This window comes from Caretta caretta, chromosome 7, assembly GCF_965140235.1.
Source record: "Caretta caretta isolate rCarCar2 chromosome 7, rCarCar1.hap1, whole genome shotgun sequence".
Taxonomy (NCBI): domain Eukaryota; kingdom Metazoa; phylum Chordata; order Testudines; family Cheloniidae; genus Caretta; species Caretta caretta.
In genome coordinates this window covers 91,079,790-91,102,167 of record NC_134212.1, presented here as the reverse complement: position 1 = coordinate 91,102,167, position 22,378 = coordinate 91,079,790, and the positions used below count along the sequence as shown (strand labels likewise).

Genomic DNA, 22,378 nt, shown 5'->3' with positions numbered 1-22,378 from the left:
AAAGAATGACTATGGATGACTATCATCTCAGCAAGACCCTGAGGCCATCTTATAGCCAGAATTGTGATGGTGATCTTCATGATGACTACAAACCTTAAGAAATCAAGATTAATCAACACTTGTGTGAATGCAGACATGCTTCCAGCAGCTATTTGACTAATCCTACTTAGCTAGCGTGTCCTACACAGCAACCTGCTGAGCCAGGAAAATTTTTACTACCAGACTCGTAGTAACTGAGACATCAGATGAGTTTTTCAATCCATTTTTCTTTCTTTGATGCTTCCACTGCTCTTCTCACCTCTGCCAGTTATTCTTTTGAACTGCTGATTAGTCTGTCTTCAGCTTCTTCTCCCCTTCTCACACACTGTGTCTTGCTTTCTATTAATCTTCCTTCTCTATCTGTTCCCTCCCTCTGGGTCCTTGCTGATTTCCCATTTCCAACTCCTATGGAACCTTCTTTCACCATTCCATCCCCCTTCTACTGCTGGATCCAATTCCCTGCTCCTGTAGAAATCACTAGTAAAGCCCCAGTTGTCTTCAGTGGTTGCAGAATCAAGCCCATCAGAGACATCACACATAACAATGTACTAGTAGTAGAAGGGGAAACAGTATCATGCCATGTGTACTCTACTCTTGTTTAATGAGAGGTCAGATCACTTGTATCTCTTCCACTAGGATTTTTTAATCCAAACAACTGATCAGTTGTGAAAAATGCCCTCCCCATTGTTGTTCAATGCAAGTGCTCAAAATCAGCACTTACATTTATTGCATGTACTATATTTATTTTTCAGAAATGCTCCCTCTCTCCACTGTAAACAAACAAACAAACATAACCCAACAAGTGTTCCAAATCAGTTTCCATTTATACTACTGGTTTCTAAACACATCTTTCACCAGGAAGTATACCATATGGGCTGACATACGGTCAGCACATTTGGGGTGACAGCAATTGGGGTGTCTCTTAGCCACCTTTGCATTCCCCTGGTCTTGCCATTGGCCAAGGGCATGTCTGGGCCCTGGAGTAACATGGATGTTGCTTTCAGTTACTCCTAACTGCCCACAACACAAAGGGTATATTCTAACAGCCATGGCTTGCCACTAGCTTGGTGATGACCTGACTTACACTTCTTTTCTTCCATGGGGTTATGTTGGGCACTTTGATAGAGCCACTTATGCTAGCTCTGTGTAATGTGTGGGTTCCCCTTAAACAAATGCAGTCTTTACGGACCCGGATAATCCAACTTTCTGGTTGCTTTGTGAATGGCACCAAACAGGTAGAGTGGTCCTAGAAATTGGACCCTATGTGTTTAGAAAGCTATAATATAATGCAGCAAAGACATTGACTTCAATGGGACTACTCATGTGAGTAAAGTTAAACATATCCATGTTTGCAGGATTGGAGAATCATATTTTGGACATTTGTTTGTCAAAATTTGGGGTTATGATGTGGGTCTTTTAGGGAAAAAAATTAAAACTGAAAAACTAAATTTTCTAATGTTTGTACTAGGGCTGTCAAGCGATTAATCATGCAATTTAAAAAATTAATCACAATGGTGCGATTAATTGCACTGTTAAACAATAATAGAATACCATTTTTTAAAATATTTTTGGATGTTTTATACATTTTCAAATATATTGATTTCAATTACAAAATGTACAGGGATCACTTTATATTCATTTTTGATTACAAGTATTTGCACTGTAAAAAACAAAAGAAATAGTATTTGTCAATTCACATAATACAAGTACTGTAGTGCAATCTCTTTGTCACGAAAGTTGAACTTCCAAATGCAGAATTATGTACAAAGAAACCTGCATTCAAAAATAAAACAATGTAAAACTTTAGAGCCTACAAGTCCACTCAGTCCTATTTCTTGTTCAGCCCGTTGCTCAGACAAACAAGTTTGTTTACATTTGCAGGAAATAATGCTGCCTGCTTCTTGTTCATAATGTCACCTGAAAGTGAGAACAGGCGTTCGCATGGCACTGTTGTAGCCAACGTCGCAAGATATTTACATGCCAGATGCACTAAAAATTCATATGTCCCTTCATGCTTCAACCACCATTCCAGAGGACATGCATCCATGCTGATGATGGGTTCTGCTCTATAACAATCCAAAACAGTGCAGATAGATGCATGTTCATTTTCATCATCTGAGTCAGATGCCACCAGCAGAAGGTTGATTTTCTTTTTTGGTGGTTCAGGTTCTGTAGTTTCTGCATCGGAGTGTTGCTCTTTTAAGACTTCTGAAGGCATGCTCCACACCTTGTCCCGCTCAGATTTTGGAAGGCACTTCAGATTATTAAACCTTGGGTCGAGTGTTCTAGCTATCTTTAGAAATCTCACATTGGTACCTTCTTTGTGTTTTGTCAAATCTGCAGCAAAAGTGTTCTTAACACAAACAACGTGCTGAGTCATCATCCGAGACTGCTAGAACATGAAATATATGGCACAATGAAGGTTAAACAGAACAGGGGACATACAATTCTTCCCCAAGGAGTTCAGTCACAAATTTACTTAATGCATTATTTTTTTAACGAGCGTCATCAGCATGGAAGCATGTCCTCTGGAATGGTAGCCGAAGCATGAAGGGACATATGAATGTTTAGCATATCTGCAGGGCTGGTGCAAGGTTGTTTCGCGCCCTAGGGGAAACTTCCACCTTGCGCCCCCCCCCACCTCCAGGAGCCCTGCGGCAGCACCCCACCCCCCCTCCGCCCTGAGGCGCCTTCCCCGCCCCTCCCAGCTCCCTCAGCCCCCTCCCTCTGCCTCTCCCTCTCCTCAGCGACCCCCTGCAGCAGCTCCCCTCGGCGCCCCCCCTGCGGCAGCTCCCCTTGCCCCCCCCCTCGGCACCCCTCTGCGGCAGCTCACCTCTGCTCCGGCTCCTCCCGGAGCACACCACCGCCGCTACTTCTCCCACCTCCCAGGCTTGCAGCGCCAATCAGCTGTTTGGCGTGCAAGCCTGGGACGGAGAGAAGCAGAGCAGGGCAGCGTGCTCAGGGGAGGAGGGGGAGCAGAGGTGAGTAGGGGCGGGGAGCGGTTTCCCTGCGCGCCGCCCCCCCCCGTTACTTGCTGCAGGCGGCCCTCCCCACATCCCCCCTGCCCAGCTCACCTCTGCTCCACCACCTCCCCGGAGCATGTTTTTGGCCGCCCCCAACCACTTGGTGCCCTAGGCGACCGCCTAGTTCGTCTAGTGGTTGCACCGGCCCTGCATATGTGGCATGTAAATACCTTGCAATGCCAGTTACAAAAGTGCCATGCAAATGCCTATTCTCACTTTCTGGTGACACTGTAAATAAGAAGTGGACAACATTATCTCCCATAAATGTAAACAAACTTGTTTGTCTTTGCAGTTGATTAAACAAGAAATAGGACTGAGTGGACTTGTAGGCTCTAAAGTTTTACATTGTTCTGTTTTTGAGTGCAGTTATGTGACAAAAAAAATTACATTTTTAAGTTGCACTTTCACGATAAAGAGATTGCACTACAGTATTTGTATGAGATGAATTGAAAAATACTATTTCTTTTGTTTATCATTTTTACAGTGCAACTATTTGTAATAAAAAATAATAATACAAAGTGAGCAGTGTATACTTTGTATTCTGTTGTAATTGAAATCAATATATTTGAAAATGTAGGAAAACATCAAAAATGTTCAGTATGTTTCAATTGGTATTCTATTGTTTAACAGTGTGATTAAAACTGAAATTAATCACAATTAATTTTTATTGCGATTAATTTTTTTTAGTTAATTGCATGAGTTAACTGCGATTAATCGACAGCCCTAGTTTGTACCTTTATATTCACTGTATCCTTGGCATAATGTTAGCTAAGAACAGCGAGAAACTAAGGGATGAGAGTGCAGAGTCTATAAACAACTTTTCTTTCTGTATAAATCAGTGTTTACCAGCAAATATATTCCTTATCTCTTTCTGCAGGAGAATTTTACTTGAAGATATTGATTTAAATCTAAGGCCCTGATCATGCTGATCTGTTGGTGGACCTGCAGAGATTCACTGATTTTAGGGACCAGTCCTTATGCAGTCACTCGCAGTGACTTATGCAGTCACTCGTATCAGAGCCTAAAATTGTAAAGTCCTGTGTTGAACCTCCAAGGATATAGAAAGCATTAAACTGATTTTGCTTCAGTAAGGCAGCAAATATTTGTACAAACAACAATGTTATAAATAATGTTTAGTTTGTGGCAGAAATCAACACACAACCCAATTTTGTGTGGCATAAAACATTAGCATCAACCTTAACTTTGAACTGACATTTGTTGGCTTGTGAAAGAATTCTATCATTTTTCTTTGTGTACTTCTTCCAAAATTTTTCTTTGTCTGTGAAGTTTAGTGCCAAAGTGGCCAAACAGTTTAGTGCCACTTGGATTTTAGATTTGGATTTTAGAGTTAATTTTTTTTGGTTTGCTTTTTTAAATGTGTATGTTTGAATTTAATTTATTCTTAATTTCAGAAAAACAGATTCTTTTTTTTGGAGGGGAGAGGGAGAGAGGTGAAGCAGGAAAGAGTCCTAAACATTCTCCTGCGTGCTGGTAACCCAAACACAACAGCCATTATGCTAGTGCACAAAACATAGAAAGTAAACTGATCGGTTTAGTTTCACTGTTCAAGATGAGCAAGTACAAAAAGTAAATAGGATAAGTGGAGTAAATTAGTAATGCAAGCTGTTAGCATCACATTTTTTTAATTTATGCTGATTCTCTTGACAGTGCTCTTTGAGGTTTTTAAAAAGAAACAGGAAAGAAAACGTCTAGATTATAAGTTTATTTGCCCTTAGAGACAGCAGCAGTTCTGAAAAAGGATGGTCTTGTGTAAACTGATATGCATATTTAGGCTGTCATGGTCTCTCCCTGTCAGGCTCAGAGGAGGGCCACTCTGCCTCACTGCATCAGACAGCAAACAGTCCATCAGCGGTCTAGAGGCTCCGGCCTTCTGTGTGGGGCCACACAACACAGTCTTTAGCCCAGAGCCTCCTGGAAGGGGCAGATAGCAATTCTAGTCTAGGGGCCTGCGGCCTCCTGGCTGGGGCAGTCCACAAAGCAGGCACAGGTCTTCCGGCCTGGGGTGAGTAAGCCACCACCCCGGGGATGGGGGAACCTTGGCCCGCCTACTCCACCGGGTCCCAGCCCAGGGCCTTAACAGTGGCAGGTAGTTTTGCCACTGGGTCAGCAGGGATCCCACTGAAACACACTGACTCGCTTCCAGGCAGCACAACCAGACTGTCTGGTTCCTCTGGGCTACTTCTTACGGCAGTTCGTTGGCATGGCTCCATTGGCCACATGTCCTCAGCGGCTTCTAGGTAGGCAGCCAACAGTAGTCCCAGTAACTCCTCTCCATCCTCGGTCCCCTTCGGTGGCAGGGCATGCAGGGTGGCTCAGGACCTGGTCCGGAGTCCTGGAGGGCTTGAGACATTGGCCTCCATCCTAACTGAATTGTGGGACGCTCTCTTTATATTTTCTGTCCCGCCCCTGCACTTCCAGCAGAGGCAGGGCTGGTTTGGTTCCGCCCACCAGGGGGAGTGTAGTGGTCCCTCTCTGTCAGTCTCGGAGGGATGCCACTCTGCCTCACTACAGACATTATGTAGTACTTATTTTCCTAGTTAAATACATTTTTATTGTTTAGTGCTATAAAAGTATGCAACAAAATATAAAGTGATAAACTATAATAGCTCTGAAGGAATCAGTCTGTAGTTTTGACAGAGACAACTATTACAGGGAGTTTTATGTATGTAATATTTATTGGACAGATGGAGCCAAATCAGCTACCAAGTGCAATACATATTTTCATACTTACACTAATTTTGAGAACTTGAATAATTATTAGTGCACGAATTTAGTGGTAGAATTCATTAATCACAATCTGTTTTATTAAAATCATGCCCATTAACAAATCCAAAGTCCATTAAGGTCAATGGAAAGGATTCCATTTCTTTCAATGGGAGGTATATCAGGCAAATTCTGAATCCAACTCTGGGCTTGAGTAGTGAAGGTGGAGGCTGGGCAGAGTCACTGGAGGAAGTGGAGAGGAATACTCACACACAGATCATGGAGCAGTAACAGACCTGCTCTTCAGAGTTTACTGTAATCCAATAGCCAAAGTAGCCTCTGCGTGTCTCACCTTTAGGGTATTTCTGGACTGCAAATGAAGGTGTGACTGCAGCACAACTTTAATCTAGCTTGCATAGGTAACAACAGCAATGTAGATGTGGTGGCATGGGCTTCAGCATAGGTTAGGAACCTGAGTACAAGCCCAACACTGTATACTAAATCCAGGTCTATGTTGCCAGACCCACTCTTTCCAAGCTCGCACTTGAACATCCACATAGCATTGATACATGAGCCTCATATCTGTGCTGATGCATCCATACTGCAGTATGCGCACACGAGTCAGATGCTGTGGTTTCTTGGGGCATATCTCAGGGATCGTTGCACCCTTACTAGCTAAAGCTGCTCTAGGGTTTGGTTCATGGTGTATTGTGGGAAACCTGTCTGTCCATCCCACAGTACTTGACCGGAAGTGCTCTTAGGCCATCAACACAATCAGCCAGGACATTTTTTAGGTGTGCACGCTCCCTGCAACTGGAGCTAGCAACATGGCTCCAGTGCCAATGAAGAACTTCTGCTCATGCTTTCACTCCTGTTTTGGGAATCAGGAAGACCATCTGTAAGGCGCTGGTGGACAATTTGGCAACAGTATTTGTCCTATCAAAGGCACACCTCAAATGGGGGCACAGATAGCATCCATGACCCAGCTGATGTTGCGCTGGCATAAGTGCAGATTCCCCATATATAGACTTGAACTTTTGGATGACTGACATGAGCATAGACTGATGGGATCACAGGGACCTGGGATGACCAGCAATGGCTCCAGAACTTTCGCATGAGGAAGCAGACATTCTCAGAGCTGTGTGAGCAGCTTGCCCTGATCCACCAGCATCAGGCCACACACAGAGGGAGGCCATGCTAGTCCAGAAGTGGACCTCTATTGCACCTGGAAGCTGGATATCCCAGACTGCTACAGGACTACCCAGTTTGGTATTGGCAAGTCAACTATGAGGATTGTGGTGGTGGAGGTTTGTGAGGCAATCAGGACTGTGTTTTTTCCAAAGATTGGGGACATAAACAATGTCCCTGAAATAATTGCTGTTTTTGAGACAAGGGCTTCCCAAGCTGCACTGGGGCTATCAATGACCATAGTTTGCCCTTTGTAAGGAGCACAAGAACATAAACCACAAAGAGTACTATTCCATCATTATGCAGGCCCTGGTCTCCCACAAAGCAGGTTCATGGGCACCAATGTGTGATGTACTAGCGAGGTGCATGATGCCAGGGTTTCCTGGAAATCATGACTTCACCTTTATAGACAAGCTTCACACATTATTTCCTCCAACGGACATTGTTATAAATGAAGTCACTGTTCCCACTGTTATTCTAGGGGACACCAGGTATTTCCTTCTACACATGGCTTATGAAACTGTATCCTGATCTCAGAGGGCCTGGCCAAAGAAGGTTTAACAACATGCTCAGTAGTTGTAGGATGGTGATGGAGTGTGCATTTGGCAGACTGAAATCCACATGGCAGTGCCTTCAGAACCATTTGGATATCAATGCTGTCAATGTCTTGTGCATTACTGTGGCCTGTGATGCACTGCACAACATCTGTGAGGCCAAAGGTGAGCCATTTCACCAGAAGTGGGCTCAAGACACTGCTGTAATGGTGCAAGCAATCAGAAAGTGCACTTGTCATTACTGGGGTACGATCCACACACATAAGGGAAATCAGAGATGCTTTGTGTGCCCACATAATATGTTTGCAGGGTGACATGGATGAAGGTGAATGACATAGTATAATTATTCCACACTTAAATTATGCCCATTCATCCCACAATTGCTGAGGATGGGGCAGCTCAGGAAGATTTTTTTTAATGAATTTTATTATGCATTTTATTAAAACAGTTTATATACCTCAACGCACAGTTTGTGGATTACTCTGATGAAGTTTCATTTTAATTAATTTAATAGAACCTGCTCATGTAGCCTTGTTTGCAAATTAGATACTTTCTTTTAAACATGCACGTACATAAAAATTATAATTTCAAAACCTTTATAGGCAGACCAACTGTCATCAAGATGTAAAAGACAGTAAACAAAAACAGTGCATGTTAAGAAAGGAAACAAACAAAAGTGCAAAACAGCCCAACTACAAACATTGCCACCACAGCAGTTTCACTGTTGCTGGAATTGTGTCCTCCCTGTGTTCCCATTCTCCTTGGCCCTTCTGGTATGTTTTGCACACGTGGATTGTGGCTGAACAGGTAAGGAGGAATGAACAAGCTATATTTGACTGTTTCATGTAGTGTTCATTGCTTGGGCCATCAACCAGACAGCCCCTCAATTGTCCAAAAGCTGCATAGGCTGTGGGACTTGGTAGCATTAAGAGACTTAGTGTGAAGGGATTGGAGCTAGAGCTTGCAGCCTGGTGGCAATGAGAGCAATCAACCTCTCAAAAAACTCCTGCTGCTGTGCTCTGTCTTCCTAGGATCGTGCTCCAGGAATTTTGCTACCAATTTCTACTCATGCTGGGCAGCCTCTTTCTCATTTTAGTCTTCTGTCCTTCTTTCTCTGATAGCCAAGCTGTTCAATGGCCTTGGTCAACACATCCAGCATCTTTTCATCCCCAGCCAAGGGAGAGAGGAGACTGAACCCCAGGGGATCAATAAACTAATTAAGTGCTGTGTTTGAAGGGAAGGGTGTTAAGTTAATAAGCTGTAATGTACTGACTCTTTAAAAGAGCAGCAAACTTAGTATCTTCTGTGAATGTAGAGCAGTGGTTCTCACAAAAAAAATTTTGGTGGCCTCAGTGTGTGGCCACCAGCTCTTGTCTTTTTTCTTATTGTTTCTTTTGCTTTTTTTGTTGCCTTTTTTTTAGTTTTGCTAGCTATTAAGTCTGCTGTGAAAAGTGATATTAACAAACACACAAATATCACTTTTCACAGCAGACTTACTCAGCCTTGGCAATCCCAGGGACAAATTTAGCCCTGGATTGGGAGGTGGGTACAGATTCAGCGGGAGCCAGGGACAGTACGGAAGGCAGCAGGAGCCAGGAGTGATGGGAGGGGTGGTGAGCTCAGGGAACAGAGCCCAAAGCCCCGTGGCTGGAGCCTGCCATCTGCCACCCCAGGGCGAAAGCCAGACCCCACCGTCCCCGGAAAGGTGGGGAATTCACTGGCTGCCTGCTCCTCCTTTGTGTCTCCAGAGAGAAGGGCCACTACTTTGCCCCTCCTCCCCCGAATAACCACCCTGAAGGCTGTGGCCAGAAGAAAAGGCTTTGGTGGCTGCATGTGGCCACTGGCCACATTTGAGAAACACTGTGAGTGATATGTGCTGTGCGTTGCAGAGAGACATCTCTGAGAACCTTGGAGACCAGAGTTCATTGATTGTTACCTGCTAGGCAAGGTTAAGACTGACAGAGTCTCAAGGAGTTTGCGGGTGAGGAAGACAGACCAGAATGGCAGGGAGGTAACAGCAAATCTAATCTCCAGCAAAGCTCACTCCTCCTGAGGCAGAGAGGTAACACAGTGGCTCACAACTCTGGGTATTCCCAGGAGCATGTTACAGGTGCTAGTGCTTCTTGTGCAATGGGCTGTTCCTCAGGACCGTCCCCAAAGAGGTTCTCTGAATATGGCCCCAGGATGTGCTGAAGCTGCTCCAGTGGCATAGCCTGATCCAGGACAAGTACCAGCAACAGAGTTATTTTGGGGGGCGGGGGTTTATCCAGAGGCTGCAGGCTATCAGTGGTGCCTCTGATTCTGGGGCTATAAACCTGCTCAGGAGATTGTCATGCAGCACTGTGATCTCTGTGGGGAGGGGGCAGTTCCCAGCACTTGATCAAATTCCTTGTAGAAGAGGTAGGTAGATGGGGAGTTCCCTGAGGTGTGGTTATCATCCATGGTTTGGCAGTAGGCAGTCTTGAGGTGCTTGACCCGCTCCTAGCATTGATTGGGAGTCTGGTAGATCCCCATTGCCACCAGCCTCTCCAAGATTCTTGTGTACAGGTGGTCTTTTTTATGCTCTTGCTGAAGTCATGGCTCTTATTCTCTTCACATCACAGATTTACCAGAGTCTGGCTGTATTCCTCTGGCCAGCTAGCAGCATGCTTAGCTTAGGGCTTCTTCTTAGTGCTGGCCATAGCTAATACACAATAGGGTTAACTATGTTTACAGTTGAGCAGTCCATGTGGAAAGGAAGGGTTAAAATGCTTAGCAGCTATATTTTGGCTAGGAGGTTGTTTCCAGTTCCTGGGAATAGAGTGGGAAATTTGGACAAAGAAGGGCCAGGAAACACAGGCCTAGGAGATCATGGGACAGCATTGATGGACTCTCTGAACATGAGCTTGGTGACCTGGGCTCCCAATACATCTCCACTGCAAAACGAGTGGGCTCAAATCTGCTCCACAACAGGACTCAGGCTTGGACCCATACCCCTGGGCAAGTCTGCAGGCCTGAGTCTTCAGAGGTTTCTGGTGCATTTCAGAAGGCCTCATGTGGGGACAGTAGGCAGGTTTGGGCTTAAACCTGAGTCTAAGCCCAGGTTTTCTTTGTAGTGCAGACATACCCCTTAGAGACGCTTGGGTACTCTGGTTGCTATGCTGAAGCTCATGCCACCACATCTATACTGCTATTGTTACCCGTGCTAGCTAGCTACAATCACAACTTCACTTGCAATGTAGATATACCCTTAATAAAAGGGAGAGGTTGGATGAATCCTCCAGCTTCGGATACTGCTGTGCAGTGGATGATTTTTAATAATATCTAATAATAAAACTATTTACTTTGTAATAATCTACCTATCTTTTCATAGCCAAAGTGAAATAAAATCCCAAGTCAGTCAGTGGCTGTTTTGACTGAGGTACTAACCCCCTTTCCAGCACATGAGAAATTCTAGGTAGGGACAAAATGGAGCTGCACAGCTCTATCTCAGAGACAGGCTAGTTTTAAAACACTGAAGAAAACAAATTAAACTGATGCAAGGACAGACTTATTGAAGACAATATCAGATAAGTGGCTCAAAACCTCAGAGTTTGTATTCATTACAAAGATTCTCCTTTAACTTCTTCTATTTTGTATTATTGTTGTTGAAATAATATAAAATGAAAGAAAACAGGAAGATGGGATTTAAAGAGAATTGCCTCTGTCTCAGAGGGAGCAAAATTTTAATTCTTCAATTTATGTGACTTTCATCATGAGATATCCCAATGGGATTTGCAAACTTCTCTATTTTCAGAAATTGCATTATTCACCTCTGAATTGCATTACTGACCACTTTGGAGATGAATTGGGCCAACTGTTTATCAGCACATAGAAACGCTATATAGTAATTTAGGACAAGAAGTGAAAAATATCATGACAGTTCTCAAACTGTGGTCCACAGAGCATTTCCTAGTTGTCCATCGAGAGCTAACTGGTCAAATGGCTTTGGTTCTCCTGCCTGTTCACAGCTGCTAAATTATATGAAAAGACAGCTACAATTACATTAAATATTTTCCCAATATTACATTTCTATGTAAACAATTGCTGTAGTTGCCATAGGGATGTAATGTGATCTGGAAATGGAGGGGAAGTGGTCTACACGATCATGAAGGGGAGGTGGTTCAAGCAGTTGCGAATGTGAGAAAAAGTGATACATGAGACAGTCTATTAGTGGTACACAATATGAAAAAGTTTGAAAAGTTGAGTAGTAAAGTGTATGATTTTCCTTTAAAACAAGATTCTGAGCTAGGTGACTGGGGCTTCTGGCAACATTCCATCAGGATGCACCATGGCAACTAAGTATTTGTTGGGAAAAGTCTTTTGGAAAACAACATTTAGATGTGGGGGCCGAGGGGGTGGGGAAGGAGCTCGAGGAGAGTTATTGGGGCAGTGTGTGAAGATGAGAGATACAGTGGACATGAAAAGGACACAAAGTAACCACAAGTAAAGTAAAGTAAAAGAATTAAGAGCTAATTGCAGAGTCAGGTCACATGAAGAAAAAATATAAGTAAGAAAGGAAATTTAATAATTAATTTGGAGTCAACTGGGAAAATAATACCCAAGAATAAGATACAAGAATAAATAGCAGGAGCTGCCGCTATAGCTTCTTGGTGGATGAATAATGTTTGAATATCTTAAAGACCTAGGAAACCAAGGAAAAAGATCTGAATTTCTAACAGGTGTTTGACTGCAGATAACAACTGAGGAATAGTGGTCCACATTTTCAGGACTGGCTGTCTGATGCCCAGTGTAGATTGGGAAGAGAAGAGGCTGCAAAGAAAGCTGTAAGCGACATTTTTATGGCTCCTTGGGCCACTGGGTGCTGATCCAGTCCTGAGGAGCACCTTACCGCAGCTGCAGTTCTAAAGGAAGTTCCATATACTTCTCTTTGAGCAGAAGAATTATGACATAAGGCACTGAAAGTAGAAGGTCGGTGAAAAGCACAGTAATAAATCAGAAGGTCCTCAGGGCTCCATGAGAGACACGAGACATTAGGGGGTAAGTATTCTCATGGTTATTTCATTTTTTTTTTAAAATGAACTCCTAAAGGAAAAGCTTTCTCCCAGTGTAGTTAATAAATATACTTTCCACATACTTATATAGCATTTTCCATCTGAGAATCTCAAAGTATTTTACAAACATTAATGAGTTAAGCATCACAAGACCCCTAAGTTAGATCTCTTCATCACCACTTTGCAGATGAGGCTAAAGCTGAAAAGATGATTACTAACTTGCCTAAGGTCACACAAGACATCAGGTCAGAACCAGGAAAAGAACCAAAATCTCTTGGCTCACTGTTCTGTGCTTTTGCTGCAAGACCATTTTTTCCTTTATTTAAATTACACTGGAAGGGTTCCAGTCTGCCTTCCAACAGAGTACTTGTGAAATGGAAGAGTGGAGATCCTGTAACTTGTCATGACAATTTTATTTAATGAGGTATTTTCCAAAAATATTTTTTTCATAGATATTTGTATGAATCACGTAGTCAAGCTGCTTGCTTATTTGGGTTAGAAACCCAGCTTTTTTCAGATTTTTAGAAATGAGGATAAGTGTCAACCCACCATTTTCCAAACACATTCAAGGGCATTTTTCCATATTCAGATAAATCTGAGAATGCAGGTGGCCTACTTACAGTAAAATTGCTCCAGGTTATAGAGATAGAGAAAAGTGAGCACAGATGAATAGTTTGGAAACTGTAGCATCTGGAACCATTTTTTGCCTCATCTATCAATCTGCATTTATGGGAATTGAGAATTAACATTTCAAACCACACTTCCTTACTTCATGACTGATGAATCCCAGATCTGAGGTCATTATTCCACCCCCAAAGCAATATGGAGAGATATTTGTGAAGGTCACACTAAAGAATCTTTGGTAACTCTCACTTATGTTGTCTTTTCAATTAAAAGGTAATAATGAAATATATATTGTTAAGGTTGTAAGAAACATTATATTGCAAGTCCCTGTTTCCACCTCTCAGCTTCTGTCAAAAATGCTTTTGAACTGATACTTCTCATAGTGTGTGTCTGAACAAAGGTGAATATTTTTTCTGGAAACTTTGCATAAAACCAAGTAAGTAAGTTTTGAGATACATAAGCTATAACACAAGTTTGTTTGTTCATTATGATATTAAATATTATTTGTTCTCTGCTAGAAAAATAGCTTTGTATTACCAAAATAGAATTGTTTACATATGTGATATTGAGTATCCCACTTAAGGCTTAGAAATGTTTTTGGACTAATAAGGTGTTTGAAGCGTTAAACTGTTTTTGATATGCATTCTGGTCACACAACTATTTTATTATGGCTTTGCTAGTCAGATAGCTATTGTATTATTATTATGCGTCTGCTGGTCAGGCACCTATTGTTTAATATGTGCACTTTGTTGATTTTACACCTGTTGTATTTATGTGGCTGTTGGCTAGACATACAATATGTAACAATTGTACAAAATTTAACATTTGGACCAGAAGAAAAGCCTGGGGTGGGGTAGGGATATGAAGGCGAGTGAAGGAAAACAAATGATTTTCACTAGTTCATCTTTCAGACTTCACAAAGTATTGCACAGCAACTGTATCTAAAAGGCATGGATAGTTTTTACTCAAGGCAAGACCTACTCAGACCTTTCTTTTTAGGTTTATTTAGCATATATTACTAACACAGAAGGTAAGTGTAGTAAAATCTTAACTTTTTACCCTTACTTTTTTTAAACTAGTGGATGGTCCTGCAGTAATCAGACAGCTGAGGCAGTAAACTGAAAAACAAATAATAAATGTTTCTTGATTAAGTAGTTTCCTTAAATTTTATATATCAATAGCTATATAAAATCTTACACAGATTTGATGCTGTACCCCTTCTATAAAAAACTATGTCCTTTTTTATTGTCAGAAAACTGAAGATATATTTTTCAAGTCTCTTCCCTTTATCAAAACCAGAGAAATGAGGATAATATTAACAACAACAAATGTGCCCAGCCTGGAATTACGTTATCAATTAGGCGATGTGAATTTGGGTTCTGAGCCAGCAGGAGAGAGAAATACTTTGGGAGCAGAATGCTTCTCCCCTGGGGATAATCTTGCTCTTGACAACCAACCCCACCCCATCACGCCTAATACTTGAAACAGGTGCCACTCCTGTTGGTGCCACTCCTAAAAGTGCCACTGATGGATTTGGGAGTGAACCATATGGACACACTACTTTTTGGGTGGAAGGAGAATCAAAACAATTTGATGTTTTTGAAAGATGGGAGAGTAATGTTAGAAGAATCTGACAGATGACTGTCAAACCTTAGAAGTGAAGTTGGTGACAAACTAAAATACAAATTTTCTGAACTTGGAATAACATTTTTAACTTTTTATTTATTGGGTTATTATAGTTTATGTTTATAATAATACAATTATTGTACTGTTAGCATAAAGCTACTATATCTTCACTTGGAATAACATTTCAGTTAATTTTAAATTAGAAGTTAAATAGGAAAAAATCCTCAGCTGGTGTAAATTGTGATGTGGTGCTAAGACAAGATACATGAGCTAAGGATCTATCCCATATTATTTGGGAAGCGAGTTAGCTGAAGCATGCTTATGGAATCCATCTTTCTCCATGTGATAAGACACAACTCAAATATAATAGGTCCCAGTCTTAAAAAGATGTATATGCTTAACATTATGAGCATGAGGAACACCAATGAAGTCAATGAGAGTACTTGTGCATAAAGTTAAGCATGTGTATAAGTGTTGCAGGATCAGAGACATAATCATTAATCATTTATATACCTCTAACTGCTTGTTCTCAATAGATTAATTGATCTATATCAAGTAACTTGCACTTGGCTGTATGAAAACATCTGTATTGCATTAGGAAAGTAGTATGTTGGTATATAGATGCTAGAACTAAGGACTAGGAAAGAATTGTTGGGAAAGAACATTCCCAGTCCTGTCAGTTACTTCCTGTGTGACCTTCAACAACTAGTTTTACCTCTCTGTGCCTACATTTTTTAATCTGTACAATATGGATAGTAATCAAGGCCGGGTGTGTTCTGCAGCAAGTCAGAGCTAAATTCTGCACCAGTTCCAGGTACCACTTAAAATTACATATGAAAATGAATTATTTACTTATTACAGCAGCATTTGTCCTATTTAAATTTGACCATAAGTTTCAGATTTAAATGATTTTTGTATTAAAAAATGGGTAACTGGGAGCAGGAAGACTTGGGCACCTCAGAAGGCACAGCAGGCAGTACGGATTTGAGGGGCAGTCACGGTGACCTGCAGCGGAACGGCGATCCTGGTGTATAGACCTGTACAAATGTGTAACAGCCCCAGGCTGCCACGGCGGGGCGGCTCCACCCTCAGCGCGGCGGCTCTGCGCTGGCCGCAGAGTGACTTGGCGGGGAGGCGACAGGCATCGTTTCGCAGTCCAAGGTTGTCGCGCCGAGCCCCGCAGCGGCGGGCCCATTCGGCCGTGGGTGATTGCCGGGCCGGGCGGCGCTCAGCTGCCGGGATCCCTGAGGCCGGCAGCCCTCCATGGGCAGCAGCCGGGTCTGCGTGAGCTTCCAGCGGAGGGAGGGAAGCTGCGCCGGCTACCCGCCGCGCGCCCCGGCGCCGTGCGCGGCCAAGGCGGAACCTTTGTGCGGGGCTTCCTGCTGCAGGGCTGGGGGAGGGAGTTAACAGGGACTCGCCGCCGGGGCCGGCGGCTAACTTCCTTCCTAACTTCCTTCCTTCTGGCGCGCGCCGCCCCTGACCCGCCGCCTCACGCTGCCGCCTGGCTCGGGGTGAGTGTCCCGTGCGGAGCGGGCCGGGCCGGGCCGGGCCGGTCACAGGCGAGGATTCCCGCACTTGCTCGCGCTTCCTGTTGACCCGCGGCTCTGACTGGGGAGCAGCCGGCGCCTCGGGGGCGGGGGCGTGGGGAAGAGAGGGGCGGTGCTTCCTGCCCGCCACCTCGCCAGCCACCGTCGCACCATCGCCGGGGCTGCCCTCGCCACTGCGCCGCTCGCCCGCTGGGCCGGGGTGCTCCAGTCCCTGCCCTCCTACTGCGTCATTTCTCGCCCGCCGTTGCCCCCGCCGGGCCTCCAGCGGTAGTTCCGCGCCCTCTCCTGCCCCTGCGGCAGCCCCGGGGCGCCCGTCCGCGCCGCTTCCTGAGTGAGCAGCCGCCTTGCTCGAGAGGTACCCGCGCTGTTGCCCTTCAGTGACTGGCGACAATGTTGTGCCCCTCTAGTCTCCTCGAGCTTCAGTTTTTAAGGCGCTTTATATGGTTGAATCGTCCCAATACCCCATGTCACTGCTGTTTTGCCGGTGGGGAATTGAAGCCTGTAGATATTTAATGACTTGCACAGGCTTGCATAGGAGGTCTGCAGCTGAGCGAGGAATTGACCTGACGTCTCCCGACTGTGCCACTTCTGTGTTTTCCTAGTTTACCGATTTTGGTGTGCATGGACAGCATAGGCCCACATTCGTGATCAGCCGATGATGCTCACACTTGATGGGAAACAGGGTGGATTAAAAAAAAGAAGAATCGGATTTTTTATTTAAATTGGATTTTTTTTTTTTATAAAATGCTTTTTGAGAGAAAAACCTATCTAAAGATAGATACATTATAGCTCAAAGATCTCTCATCATGGAATAGGGATTATACATTCTAATTCTGTAGGATGAGACAATATATTCATGTAATGTTTAAGAAAAGTTTTGTAAATGAGTTCCAATAGTTCATGGATTAGGGACCATATCTTATGGGGTTCCTGGGGCTTCTGTATAGATTATTTAAATTAATCTTTCTATCTACCCAATGGGGCTCAGTCTAGAACGGGGTAGGCAACCTATGGCAAGTGAGCTGATTTTCAGTGGCATTCACACTGCCTGGGCCTTGGCCACTGGTCCGGGGGCTCTGCATTTTAACTTAATTTTAAAATGTAGCTTCTTAAATATTTAAAAAAACGTTATTTACTTTACATACAACAATAGTTTAGTTATTATAGACTTATAGAAAGAGACCTTCTAAAAATGTTAAAATGTGTTACTGGCACACGAAACCTTAAATTAGAGTGAATAAATGAAGATTCGGTACACCACTTCTGAAAGGTTGCTGACCCTGGTCTAGAAGATCCCATCAGAGATGCTTAGTTTTGCAGTTCTCAAACTGTGGATTTGTGTGTCCAGGGATAATATGCTTTTTAACAGCAAAAATGTTTTTAAATAAAAAAAAGAAAGGTGAGAAAAACAGACCTCAACTCTATTGTCCGTTTGCCAATTTGTGTACACAGAGTCAATCCCTTACCTCTCTCTAAAAGTGAAAAGTTTCAAAAAGTTCAATGACTAGAAGATTGTTGGAGGTGGACTATATCTGGACAAGGAGAAGAAGTCTGAAGATAAATGTGAGAAGGGAGGGACAGGCAGTAGAAACAAGAGTGAAACTGTTTGAGCCACATATTCCAGAAGTCTTGAGGTCTTTGAGTGTAGCCTTCATTGATGTGAGAGAATGGTATGGTAGATCTCAATAGAAAGGAAAACCTATAATGACAGGAGGCCCTAAAAGAGACCCTGTTTGGGTCTCATCTATCTCTGAGTTTTGAAGAATATGTATTAAGGTTATAACAAACAACAAGAATACACTTTTAGGTAGAAATCCATGATTAAATCGAGTCTTCCTGACAAGTGATTTAAATCAAATCCACCCTGATGGGAAGAGCTACATGTTGCTTGTGAGAATCCTTTAGCTCACCCAAATACTAAAGAAAGGGGTTGGTGTGAGCTCTTCCTTTTTTTTTTTTTTTTTTTTTAAACGGTTTGCCTCTGAGCTTCTAGCAAATTTATAGCATGGTTTTTGGATTAACCTGCAATAGGGACTAAACCATATATAATTGATGCCATCTGCCCTCATAGAGAAATGAAGTCCAGTATCCCAACAACTATTTGACTTTGTGTTCTGTACCGTAGCTCAAACGTTAGGACTACTATTGTTGTATGTACGTTGGGTTACATCTGTTTCCCAGTTATAAACCCCCCGTTTAACACTGTCAAGCTTTCTTGTATTAGGTCAAAATATTCTGGGTTTAGACTTTGGTTGAAGGTGAACTGGTGATCTTGGGCATGTGTAAAATAATAACAAAAAGTGGTTTGACAGTTTCTAGATGAGGAGAGGTGAGGGAAAACATAAATTTACCAATTATAAAAACAAATCTCTCTTTCTCTGGGTTGTTTTTAAAAAACTGTGCCATAACAGCTGGAGGATAGAAAGCTGAAATTGGCAGGAAAATAGGCTTTACTTAAAAATGTTTGTAAAGATTCAGGTGAAAAATGTTTTGATTTGATTGAGTTTTTAGGATCAAAATTCAACATGGTCTCATGTACTGTACTATTTTTGGGGGTGTACAAGGTTTTTAGCACGTTTTACTGACAGTCTAAGCAGAATTGTTATAGCTAATTTAACTGTTTAATGCGCATGGATGCTTCCAAACGGGGCATGCTGAATGAAGCAGTTCTCCTGTGGAGCACATTTTTAACATGTATTGGCAGAGTTTTCTATGACATTAAACCCTTCCCTCACTGACTAAAGTGCTCATGCAAAAAGCAGTGGTTCTTTGCATGGAATGTTAGTTTGTGCTACTGTACCTCCCCTCTAGTATATATCCAATAGTCTTTATATGCATTTGACATTGGGCCGATTATTTGGGGAGAGTCCCATGAGACATACTGGATGTTTTAAAAGCAGAGAAGGCATGCTGCAACCTCTCCTTTAATCTTGTGACCTCCTGATGTCCTTGGTGTGGTCTCTGACTCTTTTCAGACAATATTGCCACAGTAAAAACAGTGCTATTTATAGCAAATGAAACTACAATCGGAAGGAGAAATGACTCACTTTCTTAGTACCATTTTTACCTTTATATAAGTGATAAACTATGTGTAACTTAAAGAAGAATTATAAGCGAGCCGGGGGGCCTGTTTAGGGATTAGAATTTAGGATAGCCAGGGGCTGTATTGAGGTGATTGGTATTACTGTGACAGATTCTGAAGACTTGATTACCAATGATTTTGGCACTCATACATGCTCATTAAAGAGGGGATGATGGAATTCCAAGAGAAGGTTGTGAAGTACAGATATTTGAGCCCCCTCATTTAATCCATGGTGTGCACTGGAGCCATGTTAGGAGGAGGAGGAAATGCCTAAAAGGGTTTGAGGTGAGGTGCTTGCCAGTATGCTTTGTTTTGTGGTAGCAGCTCAGAGGCCACAGTTATGGATCAGGTCCCTGTTGTATTAGGTACTGTACCAATACAACAAAAAGACGGTCCCTGAGCTAAAGTGTTTATAATTTACCAGGAAAATATAGCAAATGGAAGAGAGAGAAGGTACCTGAATAAAAGCACTCAGCTATTATCTATGCTTACATATTGAAAAGAGTAGCATTTGCTCTTGCTTGGATATGTGTGGAGAGTCAAGAATTTTTTAATGATCCAATAAGCAAAGTATGTCTTGGGAGTGGAAGAGAAACCAGAGCAGCTGCCCAGTTTTGTATGCTTGTGGAGGGCTATTGTACAAGCAGGTAGAAAATGGTGCAACAACAAAAAAAAAAAATTAAAATGCAGCCATTGGACAGACAAAACTTTCTTAGGGCAGTTAATCAAAGGCTCAACTCTTTCTCAGTGAACTGATAGAAAAATTCATTAAAATAAGTTGAGCAAAAAGTCTTAAAATAGTTTAGAAAAATTAACAAAAGAGCCAGTTTTCAGCTTAAAAGCTTTTTTTATAGTGTAGTATTTCACTGCAAGTGATTTGATCACGCAGGGATTGCTAAATAAGCATCTTATTGACGATTCTTTGGTGTTGGGTGAATATTTTTATTTCCTTTGCTTCAACAAACCAGGTTTAACAAAATCAGCAAACTGTCTACATAATTCTAATTAGTTAATTGAGCTCCTAAAAAGGCAGGCTTTATCTAATGTGTAAGTATATATTGGGAATTTAAGAGTAAAATATATTCCTAAAAATAAAGATGATTTTAAAAGAAAAAAAGTTTTTAGTGATCAGTCTTAGAACGTGTTAGCCAGCTTTAGCAGTCCTCTGGTAGGCACTGAACTGTAGTGCTCTTTTATTCCAGTCTGCTCAATCCATGTATGGCATTCAGGCAGAACAGAATGGCATCACTGTCTTAACATCACTGCAGGATCTTTGCATTTATGACTGAATAGCAGTTAGCCAAAAGAGGGAAAAAAATTAAGGGTACTTAGATTCTAAATCATCCAGCTTGGCCCTGGCTGTCAGCTCAGTGTGGAAGTCAGCCATGGAGGAGAAATGGTTCATGTTGCCAAAGGATCTCTTACTCAGTCACTCTAGACCAGTGGTCTCCAACCTTTTTACACCCAAGATCACTTCTGAATTTAAGGGCAACCCAGGATCTACCCCACCCCTTTCCCAAAGGCCCCCCCACTCCCTCATTGCTTGCTCTCCCCCACCCTCACTCACTTTCAGAGGGCGGAGGGTTGGGGTTTGGGAGGGGGTGTGGGCTCTGGGCTGGGGACGAGGGGTTCACAGTGTGGGAGGGGGCTCTGGGCTGAGCCTGGGGCATGGGTTGGCATGCAGGAGGGGTGAGGGGTGCAAGCTCTGGGAGGGGGCTCAGGGCTGAGGCAGGGGTTCGGGGTGCAGGAGGGGGCTCAGGGTGCTGGCTCCGGGAGGGGCTCAGGGCTGGGGGTTGGGGTATAGCCTCCTACTGGGTGGCACTTACCTCCGTCAGCGGTGCAGTGAGGCTAAGGCAGGCTCCACACCACTCCCAGAAGGGGCCACTGTGCCCCTGCAGCCCCTGGGTTGGGGCAGGGGGCACGTGGCTCTGCGCACTGCCCCTCTCTGCAGGCGCTACCTCCAAAACTCCCATTGGCCACAGTTCTCTGTTCCCGGCCAATGGGAGCTGTGGGGGCAGTGCTTGCAGGCAGGGCCACTTCCAGGAGCGGTGTGGGGCTGCAGCAGGCAGCCCTGCTGTGCCACAGTGGCGGATTGTCTGGCTATGTAGACTCCCTCCTCAGGCCCTACGCTACCAGCACTCCCAGCTACCTTCGAGACACCACTGACTTCCTGAGGAAACTACAATCCATCGGTGATCTTCCTGAAAACACCATCCTAGCCACTATGGATGTAGAAGCCCTCTACACCAACATTCCACACAAAGATGGACTACAAGCCGTCAGGAACAGTATCCCCGATGATGTCACAGCAAACCTGGTGGCTGAACTTTGTCCTCACCCATAACTATTTCACATTTGGGGACAATGTATACCTTCAAATCAGCGGCACTGCTATGGGTACCCACATGGCCCCACAGCATGCCAACATTTTTATGGCTGACTTAGAACAACGCTTCCTCAGCTCTCATCCCCTAATGCCCTTAACTCTACTTGCGCTACATTGATGAAATCTTCATCATCTGGACCAATGGAAAAGCCCTTGAGGAATTCCACCATGATTTCAACAATTTCTATCCCACCATCAACCTCAGCCTGGATCAGTCCACACAAGAGATCCACTTCCTGGACACTACAGTGCTAATAAGTGATGGTCACATAAACACCACCCTATACCAGAAACTTACTGACCGCTATGCCTACCTATATGCCTCCAGCTTTCATCCAGACCACACCACACAATCCATTGTCTACAGCCAAGCTCTACAATACAACCTCATTTGCTCCAACCCCTCAAAGACAAAGACAAACACCTACAAGATCTCTATCAAGCGTTCTTAAAACTACAATACCCATCTGCTGAAGTGAAGAAACAGATTGACAGAGCCAGAAGAGTACCCAGAAGTTACCCACTACAGGACAGGCCCAATAAAGAAAATAA

General features: G+C 43.3%; 1 protein-coding gene and 1 long non-coding RNA gene across 5 annotated transcripts in view; one reads left to right on the top strand and one right to left on the bottom strand.

The window, feature by feature from the left end:
* Positions 1 to 12,172: 12,172 nt before the first annotated feature.
* ATAD1 (ATPase family AAA domain containing 1) overlaps positions 12,173 to 22,378 on the top strand; it is a 35,358-nt gene continuing 25,152 nt past the window's right edge. The window contains exon 1 of one of the 4 annotated variants that reach the window (XM_048856435.2): positions 12,173 to 12,547. The gene's annotated coding sequence lies outside the window, so the exon portion shown is untranslated. Of the gene's footprint in view, positions 12,548 to 16,182; positions 16,323 to 16,573; positions 16,714 to 22,378 lie in introns of those variants that run through there. The other 3 variants (XM_048856433.2, XM_048856437.2, XM_048856434.2) reach the window with 3 other exon arrangements.
* On the bottom strand, positions 14,174 to 15,979 carry LOC125640382 (uncharacterized). Its single transcript, XR_012669385.1, has 2 exons — positions 15,768 to 15,979; positions 14,174 to 14,303 (listed from the first exon to the last, which is right to left on the bottom strand). It is a non-coding gene; the product is annotated as an uncharacterized LOC125640382 (long non-coding RNA).